Below are 16178 nucleotides of genomic sequence, written 5' to 3'. Positions count from 1 at the left end.
TAACAGCACAGTACCTTTCCCTCCTGGGACAGGTCCTGTTACCGCTGCTCGGCCGTGGCAGTGGCACCTGATGGCTCCCAGCTGCCAACAGCAGCAGGGGCTCGGATGCTGCTCCSTTCACTGCGTGGGAGGTGAAGGTAACACATGCTGCTCTGACAGCAATGGAATAAACCTGGCCCGAAGGCTGCCTGCAATGGAACGTAACTGATAAATCAAATTTTGATCTGTGCAGGGCTGGATGGAAAAAGCGAGAAAAACGTTGAACTTTTTACCTCACCAGAGGGGAGGAAGGAGCTGATCTACATCTCAGATCCATCTGCTCTACAAAATGTAAAGCAAAACAGTTACTTTGCAGGGCCTCATCCCTACGTAAAATTGAGAAGTGATGCTCAGAGAATATGTAGAGATGAAACTGCATCTAAGAGTAAGGAATCTTGTTAACTCCTGTCTGTATCACAAACAGCCTCGCCCCACAGCTTTCTCCTGCTGTGAGCACTCTCAGTGTCCACTCACATGGGCCTGGAAACAACCACAGCAGCTGATTTTTGGGCCCCTGGGCTCATCAGTGGAAAAATACAGACCCTGCAGACAGATTTGAGATGTGGCCACAAGTGAAGCAGGTGACTCAACTTCAGAAAGGTCAGCGTGTGCTCTTTTCCAGTCCAAAGTACATCCTTAAATCCCTAAAAGAATGTGGATTTTGATAACCAGCCTCTGAGCCCAGAGGGCTAATGAGACAGATCGTCTCCCATATCTATAAATACGGAAATAAAAAATCAAATTGTTGACCCTCCTCCTGTTTTGACATCTCAGAATAGCACAGCATCCTTTCCTAATAACACAGTAACCCCCCTCCTTCCAACCAAAATATCCAGAGGTGGAAACAACTGGCAGCTTCTCCCTTCCCTTCATTATTAGAACTCATTCACTTCCTCTRGGAAACACGAAAGAGGAATGTTTTGCTAGGATTGTGTAAAAGGGAGTTGCAGTTTGCTGCACGTGGGTCAGCAGGTCATCTCACCCCTCAGGAGCAGCAGAGAGAGGATGGAGGAGGTTGGTGTGCAGTGTAACAGTGCACCAAGGAGTTACTGATTGGGAGCAAAGATGTGAAATTATTCACTGATGCTTACATAAAACTCGTGCAAGTTGTTGGAATCAGAAAGAGAAAAACTAGTAGGAACAGGATGGTGGTCCAGATGAATTAGAGGAGGTAAAAGCGGACAGGTAAATTAAAGTGTCAGTCTGGGAAAAGGGAATATAACACGGAAGTAAATGAGCTGAGCAGTTTCTGGTAAACAGGGAGAAGAAAGAGAAAAAAGTGTTCTGCTAACCAGAAGAAGTGATACATTCACGTGAAGAAAAAAAAATCACTGAAAAATCATATCTGGAGGAAAAATCTCAGAAACAAAGGCTTCAGGAAGCTAAGACAAAACAAGAGATGGAAGGTGGCACTGGAAAAGTAATATATTAAACTAGTAGTGAGTAACTTTAATGTTATTTGCTTTTTTTTTTACAACTATTCCCTCACATCTATACCCTTTCCAATATGCAAGAAAGATTTAGTTCTTAGGGGAATACAATTTTCAAATTGTCCTGATTTCTTTCAAGAACTTGATGATTAATACCCAGAGGATCCTTTGAAAATCTGGGACACCATTTCTGACAGATGTACTATTCCATTGAAGAACAGCATTTATAATAAATTAAAAATGTTTTTGGTACCCCCCTCCCCCTTATGATTTGTGTTTCAAACAGTATCTTATGCCAGAATTCACCAGTCTCTAATTGTCCTAGGGTAGTATACTTGGCAACAGTTTCATACTTCTTACTCTTAGGCTATCATCTTGCAGTGAGGTTCTGACTTTTGAGACAATAAAGAACATGCAGAAGCCATATTCCTCAATTCCTCCCATGAATCACCCACTCTTCTTAAAGTCAGCCTGTTTTCATTACATTTGATCCTTGAATTTTACCTGTGAAGCACAGATCATGTGAGGATGCTGCATGGTCAAGATCATCAGAGACTCAACAAAGCCTTAATGAGCAAAAGCTTCAGTATGAGCTTCAAATTGCATTAACTTCATGCTTAAAATTTTTCTTAAATCAGGAGAAAGATAAYAAATATTAAGGAAAATTCAATGCCCTGTTTGACCATCTCACAYTGTCAGAAAACTGCTATGCACTGCAAGTCCGAATCATAGCGTGACAGCACATAAAACCCCTAAATAAACTGCTTTGTCTCCAGGAATCTTCAGAAAGACAAAGGCAGCTGAAAACTCTTCTGAAAAGTAGTAGGTTGAACATAGAAACCAAGAAATAACCAGAAGCAAAGCAACTTTCAGTTAAAGAACTTTTTTTTTTTTTTTTTTTTTTTGTAAATGCAACTCAAAGCAGAGTGAGTGGTTTTATGCAATAAAAAGAAATCTGCATGCCATAAATACTTTCTCATAAATTTAATGAAGATTTAGGAATAAAGGAAAAAGAATAAATTTTAAAATGCAAGATTCAACCTCATTTTAATAGGAGTCTCATTATGACTCCAGTGAATGCCACATAAATTCAATTGMGGAATATGAATAGATATAAATTGGTATTTTTAAAACTTCCACCGAGGCTAAGATCCTTTCCTAAATGTAAGAATTTTAAGAATGGAAAACCTGCACAGGAAATCCCAAAAGGAAAAGAAAAAAAAAAGAATTATTGTATTCAATGTATTAACTTGTATTAGAAAATTGCTAATACACTTACAAATTTCACACATGAAACCTACAAAAAATGTGAAAGTAATCAGAAAATGTTATCCATATAGACAGTTTTTCTGGATCCAATGGAATCAGTGTCAATATATGTATGGGTTGAATGTCTGCCCACATAYGCAACTGTCCTTATACATACATATATAGAGATGTAATAATTTAAAATGCTCTGCTGGTTAAAACAAACTCTTTCGACTCAGGATTTGCTGTTTCTAACAGATGACTCAATCTTACAGGATGCTCTGTATTGTCAATTACAATTCAACTGGGATTCATGTGTGGGTAAAGAGAAGGGGTGGRGGTGAAAATTATGTATATGCAGCCYCTGCCAAAGAAACAAGATAACTTTTTAAATGCTAWTTTTGCTGTGATTCCTGCAGAAATTGTATCTAAATAGTTAGCAGAGTGACAGGACATTTTRCATGAAAAGGATAACAAGCTCTGGAGAAGACCCAGCCGCAATGAAAGGATTTGCAATGTGTTGTAACTCCAGTCAGAGCTTCAGTGTAAATGATTCCTTGCTGAAATCATATGGCCTTCTCTCAAAATGCACCTATTCGAAAACACAAAGCAGACTACTTTGCTATTTTCATAACTTTGAAAACTAATGCTGAACACAGTTCATTTTATCCAGAAGCAATTCACAGAAAAAGCACTTTTCATGGMGTTAGTCCATCACTTAGTGCTTCCCAGCCTTTTGTCTTTTGCCGTGCATGTGTTCACAACTGTGCCAATTGAAATAAATGAGATAGAAAGGAAAACCTAATTACCTTTCAAAGAACCATTTCTTTGCAAATTTTTCAAATAAATTTCATGAGAAATGTGAAGTCAGATATGTTCAAGTGGAAGGTGTTTTAAGATAATCCCCTGGGAAACAAATCCAGTTTTCTGAGGTGTATGGTGGCCCCTAGTGGCCCCTGTCTTCGGACCAAAATATAACAGCTGTCATGTTTTAAAACATGCCTGTTGGGATGGTTAATTTCGAACATATAATGTTGGGAAAAATGGAATATTTATTAGATTTGTTAATTTGCAATTGCATGCAAGTGTCTGATGTTGTTAATCTTCTGGAAGGAAACCTGCCAATAATAGTATATTACACAATAATATATGTGTATATATATCAATATATTTATATATCTGTGTATTAAGATACATACAAATCAAAGACACGCTTTAATCCAATTCCTTAATTTAAATATCCTTGTAAAATGATAAGAATATTAGGTTCAGTTTCAAAAGGTTTTATCTCCGGACCATCTTMACTGCAAATGGGTTTGTAATATTTTTTCATCTGAGCTTGTTGCATTGTAGAGAACTGTTGCATAGAAAAAGAATTGCTGCTGCTTCCAAGTCCAAAGTATAAATCTTCAACATTTTCATCTCGTTATAGAGGTGCATAAAGCTTGTGGGAGCCTTAAATCCTTTAATATTATACRTTTTAAGGATCATTACAATTCTAGTTTGGGGAAGCCCAGAGTCACCAGTGTCCTATGGTGCTGAAAAGTAGGAGAGCATCACACATTGAGTCAGGACAGAGAAATGAGATATTTTTGCCTTGTTTCCCTGAAAGGAAAGKTTTTTTTTTCCACTAAGTACACTTGCCAAAATGGCCTTTATGCAACAGGCAGTGGGAATTAGCTATTTTCTTACAATTTCCTCCTTTTGCTATTTAATGCAGTTGGACAGTCTTAGCAAAAGAAAAGCCCTTTGTAATTGYAGGAAGTCAAAGATGCAGGTGGGAGAACATGGGCCACCTTCTCTTTCTGCCTGAAAGGATTCAGACTGCTCTCTCAGCTCCCATGAGTGACTAAAAACCCAGATTATTTTCTGTGGGCAGGTGGACTWTTCCTTGTATTTTCTGACTAAACTGATGTTTACTAAAATTCATCTTGGATGACAGAAATGATGTCAGATAAAACCAAAGCAATGCTGCCCCTTGTAGCCCCTACAGCCGCACTGCAGAGTCAGGACACAACAGGTCATGCATTTCTTAAGTCTTTTCAGCCCCTTAACACAGCTTGTYCAAAGTCTCTCAATCACAGCATTTTTAATGTTGTTTGAATATAAATGTTTCCCTAAAATTGGGATAAAATCTCACCCTTCTAAGGAACATTTACCGTGGCCATTTAAGGTAACTACAGGAGACACTTTTATAGCAGAGCCAGAGTCCTGGGGTGGATATCAGCAGAGAGGCCTGGGTTCCTCTTGGGAAGAGCTCATCTGGCCAGCTAGGGAGAACTTCTTAGGGGTAAGATGAACAGTACATCAGTGAGCATTCAATTAATTTGGTTATTATTCAGTAATTTTCATCATTTGCAAGCAAACAAGATTTGAACACCACAGGAGCAGACCGCTATGGCAGTTAATCTATGAAAATATTAATAAATGCCCACAAACCTAATACTTGCATGAAGATGACATCTAGGTAGGCTAAAAAGTAATTTATATGCATATATAGCTAAGTAAAACCAAATCATTAATATGAAATAAAGATGCTCATTAYTCTCCGAGTGTAGATTATTCTTTCTTTTTAAATTTGAGAACACTGAATCATACAACATACTCCTTTATCTCTTCTTTAAAGGCATTAARTATATTCAGAAAATACATAATTTTTCTAAAATACTGGTGATTTTGTAATTAGCTGTATCTAAAATTGGTTTGTATATGCTGTGGTATCTGTCAAAAAAAAMMMAAAAMACCTTTGTGAATATTTAGCAGGCAAAATAGTTTTTGTCTATCTTGCCAGTTCTAATAAACACTACCTCAATTTCAGAGTTGCAGCGTGGAAATAACTAAAAATTTAATTTCATGGTAGAATCGTTTCCATGGCATTTAACATACGAATAATTGTGAAACAATAAACAGGGAAATGAGATGTGTCTATGGGAAAACTCTCATCATCAGAGAGGCTGATGGAATGTCACCCTCAGTGCATGCTACATGGCAGATCATTTACTGAATTTTTACTGAACTCTGATCTACTGGGAATTCACATATTTCTGAAAGCTGGTGTTGTCAGGAGACAGCTGCTAATGGCAGTGGCAAATACATCCTAGAACACAAACAGAATAATCCCARAAAGTTGCCTGCTGACCCCCAGGAATTTCCCCTTCCAGTTTTCATGTCATTGTGGTTTGCAGACACCCCAGATCTGCGTTAATATTCTAAACATTGTGGTTCTTCACCTTGAGACAGACAGAGCTTTCTCTCTTCCTTATTTTCTTTACTGTCAATCTTAATGGTTTGGTATTCCATGTATGGAGTCCTCTCCTGTTCATTCTGTGCCAAACACTCCTCCAAGATTTTCTGGGAAAAAGGGGCCCTTCTGTTATGTGCTGCTACCTTCCTTTTCCACATATCTCTCCTACAGCATGTTTGACCTTGCTATATCCCTATATACAGAAAGACAGGAAATTTAAAATTTTTACAAACAAGGTCAACAATTCACATATTTTCCCGTTATAAATAAACCAGAAGATCTGATTTTTTAATACAAAAAAACTTGTCTGTGTGACCTCTAAAACAAGACTTTAATTCATCAGGGCCCTTGCAGATTTGGATCTTCTTAAGAGATTGGAGAGCTTGATTAACTGGGATTGCTCAGTTGGGATCTACAGTGCTGAGTAACTGGGGTTTAACCTTTGGAAACATAAGATGAAACAAGTGGCAACTTGTTTGTGGCACCTTGGAACTTCAGCAGCCTTTGCTGAGGGGACAAAATTAGCTCCTGGGAGATGACAGCTGTGCCTTTCACTGTGGATTAGTGTCTGTTGGAGCTTTTTACTTTGAGAYGGAGTGCCCTGGCTTTGCTCTGGAAACCCAGGGGTGGCCATGGCCATGTCCTGCCAGGAAGCTGCTGTGTTGGCCACTAATTGGAGAGTTTGGCCACCTGCAGAGCCCCACCCAGAGGATGCCCTATGCTGTCATACTTCTCCTGACATCCCTTCCTTTCCTTTYCCACCTGCCACTTGCAGAAATGGGTGAAGATTTCTTAAATTATGTTTTGGAAAAGAACTTGAGAAGTCTGTTTATACCTGCTTGGTTACACCACCTGTAAGATGAGCTCTCTTCCTATTTGAGATTTGTTTGGTGTATACATTCAATCAATTACCTTTGTTGGTAAATACTCTCCTAGAATCAACCCTAACATGTGGCCAYATTGGCTATCATATTCTCCATGAATACACCTTCCCGAGGAAACTCACTGTCAGACTCCTAAGCCCTGAACACTCTGCAATGATCATCAGGTGTCTCTTCCAACAGAGAAATCCTCCATTTATCCTGAAACAGATACCCTTTCTGGACATACATTTCTTGTACCAAATGTACACATACATTTTGTCACCCTGTACCACATTAGGAGGAAAGTCAGTAAATTATGTAGCTATTTCAGAAATCAGTATTGCTGCCACAGCCCCTGGCATAGCTACCCTGAATTATTTGCAGAAACAGTCCCAGGGAGGATATCCAAACTTTTTAAAGGAACACAAGAAGGCAGGTTTTGGACATATCTTGAATGAAATTAACACCACTTATTGCATTACAACTTTGCAATAAGTCGTGTTATATCTTCCAAATAAAAGATTGAAATCGGCAGTCAAGAAAAGCTCAGATTCAGAAACTTACTGGCAAAATATATTTTTTTTGCATGCTGAACCATATAACTCAAAACTGTTCTCTTACACTATTTAGGAAATGTGGAAAATTTTTCTGGCATCCTTGAATGGAAATTCAAGCATTTTTAGTAAGCTTGCTCAGAAAAAATATCTTGGTCTGAAGTGTCTGGGTGTGTCTGCTTATACATGAATTTTGTATTTGCAAATGTCCAAATTTAAGTGTCCAATAACACAGTCATAGGAATTCTGAAACAGGCTTTTATGCAAATCTAGTTTCCATTATTATAATGTTTAAATATATTAAATTTAGAAAGTACTTACCAAAAGSTTTGGGTTTTGACCAATTTACCCAGTTTCTAAGGGAAGATGCATGGCCAGGCTTTGTAACTTCCACAGCCTGCCATTTGCAACTATTGCTTGTCTAAAATCTTAAAAATATGAACTCAATTGTTTAAAAATGGAGGGGAGGAGCAGGGAGAGGAGGGTGGAGGGGAAAAATAAATATAACTTAAACTAACACACAATAAAGTTGTAGTGGCTTATATCTATTCTAGAAGAGACGTTTCAGGTTGGGGATTTGTTCCCCTGAAAATACTATTAAGTTTTATAGAACATTGTTAGTAAATAAAAGCACAAAGCCTGTTTTCTCCCTGCTTTCCACCTTATGGCACTGTGACTTAAAATGAACAAATAGAAGGTGCCARACACCACTTAATCAGTACTGGAACACAGGGATCTTCCTGCCCATCCTGGGGCAATGACAATTCCAGAAGGGCATTCATATGGAATCAAATGTACGTCAGTTCACCATGTTTATTGGAAATATCTCTGAGGGGATTCTCTATTGGCTATTGCTCTGTCACTGTCTACAAGTTAGAATGCAAGGAAAATTCCATGGAGCCACAAATTCCATTTGTCCACTCTCTGCTGGACAAATCACCTTGATAATTACTGAATAATAACGTGGAGAGCTGTTGCACATCATCAGCTCATATGTTCTTAAAACAGGTTCTGGAAAATGCTTCTGCAGAGTTACCAATGTTGGCCTGGGAGGATTGTGCTGGTGAAAATTCAAATTCAGCATCCTTAGAATGAAACTGGAATYTCATAATTTACCATATGGAGAAACTCTGTTTCATCATTACTTAATTTAAGTTCAGCAAAATACAATTTGGGAAGAAGGGACCTATGCTACGTTTTTAAACAGGTATGTACTTATGCATATATATGTATACAGATAAACATGTGTAGATAGACATAGTTTTTATATGTAAATAAAATTACAGCAAATCAACATCTTCCTCTGCTATAACAAATGCACACAGCTGGGGGTTCACATGCTGAAAAAAACACATCTGTTTTACTACATGGTTTGACTGCTCAAAATATATCTCTATTTTAACCCTGTTAAAATGTGTTCATCGTTATGCGACCAAAGCAATTGTATGTTCCTTCATTTACATATTACATTTTGAGTGTTAGTGTTGAGAAAACAGAAAAAATATGTTAAAATCTTGTCAAAGTTTCTGCCCTTTAGGGTCATTTCTTATTCTCTCACTAAGCTCTTAGCAGTGTACAGTTTCTTATAAACCAAAAATGAAAACAAAACTGCTCCTGAGATATTAGAATCTGAAAGTTGCAAATGATTTTCTGAGCCTTGTACACTGATATTGCACARCTGGAGCTATACAACACCTCCACCGAGTAATAAGCATTTCTTTCTGTCACTCTGTGGAAGGATGAAAAGGAGAACAATGAAGATCACTTTTGTATTCTCAAAAATACCACAAAATATTTATGAAATATTTGCAATTTAAAATATATGCACATTGGATCTACTCTTTTGAAAGATAATCTCATAATTCCCTTTTAGTCATTTTTTTTATGGCACAATCTGCTATGATGTAATGTGTAAAGTATGTCAGATGGTCCTACAACAACGCAGAAGATTTTTGAAAACAGAAGGCTGTTCTGAAGCTTTCTAAGCTTTCTTATAGATTAAATCTCACCCAAGCACTTCCTAGGCCTAATCTAGCCTAAATTCTGAGCTTGTGTCGTGTGTGACTCCGGCTTCTCCCGACAGATACCTTATCTGGAAGGAATTGGAGCTCCTAGGGTCTGCCTACAGGTTTTTGTTAAATTTAATCCAGTTTCATCATGATCACCTCTGAACTGACAGACTACCATAAAAATGTGCTTTGTCCTTTTTGCAGAAGCCATTCTCCAATAAATTTGGCATGCAGTCATACAGCCAGATGTATCAGGAAAGAATAATAGGCARTGTTGGAGAGAGCTCTGGGTGATACTGGGATCAGTCTGCCTCCTCCAGCTGCTCCTGCTTTATCATTATCTCAAACTATCTTAACTGCTTAGCATTTCTCAGGACTGCTCCATGCTCCAAAACCTCACTATGTTCTTCAGGTGACGTGCAGAAGCATGGGTGTGATCTGAAATAATCATTGGCAGACAAAAAAKTAGCAGGGAAACTGAGATGCAGGTATGGCCAAGTGCTCTACAGTAGCACACACAAAGCTTGGAAACAGCTCTTTCTCAGAGCCCCTCCTTTCCCTTCCCATATGGACACAGGAAAAAAAGCCAGCTGGAACAGCCTGAGATTTTATGCAAAAGATCATTTTACAAAATACTGAGCTGTCATACCTCTGCCAGCAGGGCAGACCTCTGCTGGGTCCCCCTGCTCCAAAACATCATCGCGTAGCAGACTTTGGAGAAAATTGTGGTTTGCAGGAAGCAAATGCCCTTTACTTTGTTCCAGAAAGACACTGAATAAAAAATAATAAAACTAATTATAATTCACTTCCACTGTCTGAGGCAAAATTAACTTGAGACTCCTGAAAAAGAAAGTAAAAAACACCAGAAAATTCATAAATAGAGCAAGATTTGTGTGTGAGTGTGTGTTTTGAGTCAAGTAATCTGCTTGTTCCTTTGAAACAATTAACCCTGCACTGAGAGCTGCAGCTGCAGGGAGAGGAAGGGACAAGGGCTGATCACAAATAGAAGGGAGGAATGAGAAAGAAAATATAATGAACAACTGCTGCTGCAACATTCCTCTGTCCAGACACTGAATCCAAACCTGAAACATGGGTTGGAAAATAAATCAGTAAGCCAACACACCATTAAAACAGAAGGAAGAGACTTTAAATTCATGCTGCTCATTAGAGATTTACTGTAATTGCCTCACATTCACGGTGGATACCGCCTTAGCTGCGAAGGTAACAGTGTAGGGCACAGATGGGGTTCCAGACAATAAACACTGCAAAGATGTTCACAGAACAATTCAGTACCTTTGGGCATGGTCCTGGGACTGACAGAGTACTGGAAGGCACAATATGACTGCTGGCTTCTTGTGTTTTCTTTTTTTTTTTTTTCTTCTTTATTTTGCAAGATATGGAAGAATTTCTGAGTTTCTACAGCTTTCCTGTTTATGTCGCTGCAGTTTCTGCTCAGAAATGTAGTAAAGGGACAGACTTTGTCTGAAAAATTCTTTTTCCTCTGTTTTAAATTGGTTTTAAATAAACAAATTTAAAGGTTGTATCTATAGTTTGTCTCAGAGAAAAAAAAATTAATAATTCTCTAATCATGAAAAATGTTTACTGTCCTGAAAACAAATTATCTTCTATTTTTTCTTAAATTCAACTCATGTCATCACCTTGTCTTAGAAATGGGCCTGAGTTGCAAACATAAGTACAGACCCCAGGTTTGTTGAAGTGGGCTGGTTTTGGTTTGTCTTTTGTTTTTTTTTTGCTTTTTTTTTTTTTAAGCTTATCCTTTTTTATTCATGTGGGTGTCAAATTCATATGGAAGTCTTGCCAGAGGTTCCTCTTTCAATGCAAAGCTGTCTAGGTCATTCAGCTCCTTGCTGTGTTTTAGATRTTAGTGTTGTCTTCGTCTGCTTCAGGAGAAATCAAGAATCTTAACCTCAAATCTAAGCCAAATAAAAAGACAACAAAATCACTTTAATAAAATGTCTTCCACTTTTGGATCACCTTTTCATATCTCTAGACTCAGTCATATGACTATAGGCTTTAAAAACCTGTCCTGTTTCTTTATTTTGCATTTTAGTAAAAATGAAATATCTCCCTACCACAATTTATGAGAAGAAGCAAGATTTTGTAGGGAAAAAAAAAGCTAAAAGAGTGGAAAAACTAATTATGAAATTCTAAAAGAAACAGGAAAACAAGTGACAGAGAATTATTATCTTGGTCATTTAGAATGTGTGGAGGAAAATTGCTGGAAAGATGTGGTGCATCTAACAAGAGTTTGGCCACCGCAGTGGTGGTGCAATAGGGCAGTTTATGYTTTATTATCTTTATCTCACTTCCCAGACAGTTCCCTGGAAGGGCAGACTCACACAAAGAGCTGTTGAAACAGGCCAGGCTCACTAAGAAAAATGATCTGTGAGAATTSTCCATATTTTCAAAAGAGAATTTGGTGAGAGCACATGATTTTCTTCCATGAACTGTGCAGACAGACAGGGGTTCCCATAGTTTTAAGGATCAACCCACTTGGCAAAACTTACAGCAGCTGCCTAAATGGGTGTTGCCATTTCTCCATATTTAGTGAGSTGTGAAACATTAAAATATTCAGAACTGTAAAAAGAAAGACTGCTTAAGAAGCAATGGTGATATCTTTTCCAGACAGATAATTCATCAATGAGCCTAAGTCTTCCAGGAAAAATTATAGTGTCCGGTTTAAGATAAAATCAGCTGCTTTTAGTTTTTCCAGAAGTTCCAGGGTGTTTTTAAACACCTTTCAAAGAGATAGTACATCCTCTACTTACACTGCACCAACTGTATTTGTCAAGAAACAATGCACAGGCATTGGCAGGATACAGGAAAAGAGAAAAAAGAAACTYCACATAACAGTCAGGAGAAGATGATGTCATATTAAAAAAGTTTGAGACTATGATTAGGCAAGAAAATATTTACTTGTTCAAACACTAACACAAGCATAAAAAAAACAAGTGGTTTGCAAACCAAAGTTTAGAAGTATATATCTGTAGAAAGTTTGCTTAAATATTAATACATTTTTTTGTGTCTTTAAGGATTAAAAATCTTTTTAATCAAATACCTCCTTATAAGCTTTAAATGTCTTAAAGGTTTTAGTGGATGTGTGCATAATACTTCACACAGCTCTACCCAAAACAGATGAAAACAGATAACTTTTAGATTGCTAAAATGTACARTAAAAGGTTTCAGGATGAGAACAGGATTTTTGTTTTTATATCCTCAATTTTTAGGAAAGGACAACTAATGAAATCCAATTATATGCAGCTCAGTTCCTGGGATTTATGCCAGCCAATGGCTCTGTGTCTTACCTTCTCCTTTGACTTTTAGGCTTTGGAATTATGTCTGTGAAGAATTAGCTAGAAAAGTAGAGATATCACTTGTATGCTTTAAAACATCCTTCTATTTATTTTCTCTCCGAAGTGCTGCCTCTGAATCATATTTTTTTGTGTGTGTGAGCAGTTTTCTCACACTGCTATGGTGGTCTTGAARTGGTAGAAAAAAATAATTGTAATCTCTGTCCTCATTTTATTGTGGTCTACTTCCCTAATCTTAGCAATAAGTCACACAAAAAATTCAACATCCATATAATTTATCTTTTCTACCACATTCTTTCTGAGATACTGATCCTTTTGAAAACAAAGAGAGAGAAAAGTAAAACCTCAGTTTAAAATTTCAGAATCAGAAAACCACTTCTGTCTCCTGTAATAATAATCTGAAGTMAAAAAATTTCTTGCTACTGAAGAAAGTAAGCACATAAACATGCAAAGAAACAGTCTGYAAAACAAGGTATTGTGTTCATTGAGCATCACTCTCAGTAAAAGAAATTTTAAACAAAGGCGGTACCCAATGACAAAACTATTGTAGCGTCTGCTGGGCACAACTTCTTAACCTGGAGCACAAACCGTCTGTTTACTTCAAAGAATAAAAACATCAGTACAATTTTATTTAATCCAGTATCAGAAGAGGTGCTGTTGGTCCCTAACCACACACACTGTAAGCATATCTGAAACTGCAACAGAGCTTTGCAAAGAAAACACCACTGTTTCTGTGCTTATTCCAGCATCTACCCTGAGCCCTACCAAATGTTTCAGGGAGTTTAACTGGAAGCACTTCAGTGTCTTCAGTGAAGTTCAGCATATTTGCAAGAGCAGAGAACTTGGTCATTGAATGAAGACCAAATCTTGTGAAAATATTTTTTTCAATTCACAAAGAATAATTTTTCTAAGACAACTAAGACAATTACAAAACTAAGAGTCCTTTTCCAGACAGATGGTCATAACTAAGAGAGAAATACTGCATAATGRCAGTTCAGAAATCCTGGGTGGAAGCCCTTACAGACACTACTCGGGGAAACCTCTAAGAAAATCCACAAATTTTCATCCTCAGAGGTAACTGAGTAAAAATTGCTGGATTTTGAAGACTGCAAATGTTCTCATTCCTTTTGTCATTCTTTTGGAGGCCTTGTTTCCTCTCTTTTCAAATTCCCAAGTTTCAATGAAGGGACATCAGAAGGTGAAGCAGTACATTCTACTAAAACACTGTTTTCGGAGAGGCTTCATATAAAACAGGCAAGAACTTATTGCTAGCAACAATATCCTGACAACAGACTCTGTTGTGCATTCATTCCCCCAGCTTTCCCCTTCATGTAGCCACGTTCATCTGCCAGCCGGCCATTCAAAGGGGAAAATTCATCAGAATATGCTTTATAGTGCCTCCACTGAGATCACATTCATCACTATTCTTGGGAGTTASTTCAGCAATATAAAGCAGGCATCAYGCTGACTTACCCTACTCCATTGTGCTGAGGGGTCTATTGTATTATTAAAGCAGTGGAATGTAGTAAAACCACACCTATTTTAATGTTCATATAAAATATTCATCTCTGTTGGATAAAGGTTTTMATTTTTAATGCATTACATAACATTCCTAACTTTATGGCAGAGGCTACAACTCAGATTGTTTGAATTTATTTGTATTTTTTCAAATGAAAAGAGATTTTCTCCTTGGTTTCTGTAAAAACAAGCAAAGCTGTTGAGATGTCTACAGCTTCTGTGCTCAATAAAGAGTCAGAATGTTTGTTTAATAAAAAGGGGCAGTTTTCATTTCTTAACTGGCATTTAAAGGAACAGTTGTCAAATCTCAGATATAGGGAGTTACCTTGGTTCTGCTATGAAAAAAAGATACAGGTGTGCATCATTTCCCAAGAGGCTGACTTCTGTAAAGGAAGGTAAATCAGCATCCCCAAGAGATGTCCAGAATCTGGGGGGAAAACCTGTGCAGAATGCGAAGGGAAGGGAAGGGAAGGGAAGGGAAGGGAAGGGAAGGGAAGGGAAGGGAAGGGAAGGGAAGGGAAGGGAAGGGAAGGTCACAAATCTGATGAAAATAGAAATTTGGCTCTCCATCAAGGATAGAGCCCAGCTTTTCTGAACACTGTGCAGGTACCTAGGTAAGAGACCTCTCTGTGCTTGAAGCTCAGGACACCTGTACTTCTTGCTCCTCTCACATAGCTTCAGGATGGAATGAGTCAAACAATCCCACTTGGCAACTAGACAACAGATGCAGAGAATCTAGAGCTGGCAATGATACAAATTCTCATATTGTGAAGTACATGCCCCTGTCAACTCATCCCCAAATTCCTGATTAAGATTTTGGAGCCTTTATGCATTACAGGGTCCCATTCAGCCAACATCAGACCAACATCAGGAATCAAACTATTATGCTGTCAAAATTAATTACTTTGTTTTAACTGTAATTGAGTCTATCAATAATAGATAATGAGAAGCAAGGATTTAAAGCAAATGTTTAAGGGGAATTTGCTTCCTCTGCATGTTCTGTTTGTTTTCTTCACAAGTTTTTCCATATTTATGTGCTCCCTTAATGTGGCTTTCTTATCTAAGCATGAGTGTAGGCTGCGGATTTTCTAGAGTGAGACTACCTTTGTGGGAAACCTAGCAGAGTAGGGTCTAGCCAGGATTTGTAGCTGTACTGCAAGGAAAATAAACATTATTAATAAAAGATTTAATTTTATTGAACTTTCCAACTTAAGAACCAAGAAATTTATTTCATAGCCTATTCTGTTTACCGAATGTAGTATAACCACAGATAGATTTTTTTTTACCTCTGACAAGTGTACTCCTGCATATCTGGGATTCCAAAAATATTATGACAAAGGGCAGGTTGCTCTTGATTTTTTCATATTATTTAATGTGTTTAACCCAACAGGATAAAAGGGACTTTTAAATCCTGCAATATATGTCTGGGTTTTTTTTACATAAAACTCAACATCATACAACTGCATCTAAGGAATTTACAAGGTAAGAGGGAGTTTCAGAAACTTGTTCTGAGATAAAGCTGTCATGTAAGAAGAGAAAGATAGTTCAATACACACACATGTGGTGGAAATGTGGCAGTACATCTGGAATATGTCCTCATAAATATCACTTCTGTACTGACTGGGTGAAAAACCCTATAACATCAAAGGATGCTTTGGGAGAGCATGGTTTCTCGGAAAGAATAGCTTACTGAATATGGAGTTTAAGTCCGAGAAAAAAATGTCAAGTTGAGAAAGGAAATTCACGACACCTTGCAATGTACTCAGATCACCTAAACATTCCTTTCATTCAAAACCAATCCCTTTTGAATAGGTCTGAGTTGCCAATATTGACTATCTTTATACCCCTTCATTATATATTCATCATACTGGTCATTTCTATTTAAAAAAAAACAAATTACATGGAAGATTTTGGTAACATATCTAATTTGTATTTCTTTTT

Source organism: Malurus melanocephalus, unplaced genomic scaffold, assembly GCF_030028575.1.
Source record: "Malurus melanocephalus ecotype Western Australia unplaced genomic scaffold, MMel_1.1 scaffold_1, whole genome shotgun sequence".
In the NCBI taxonomy this organism is placed as follows: Eukaryota; Metazoa; Chordata; class Aves; order Passeriformes; family Maluridae; genus Malurus; species Malurus melanocephalus.
The sequence above is the reverse complement of the archived record's forward strand: the minus strand, read 5'-3'. Positions refer to the sequence as shown.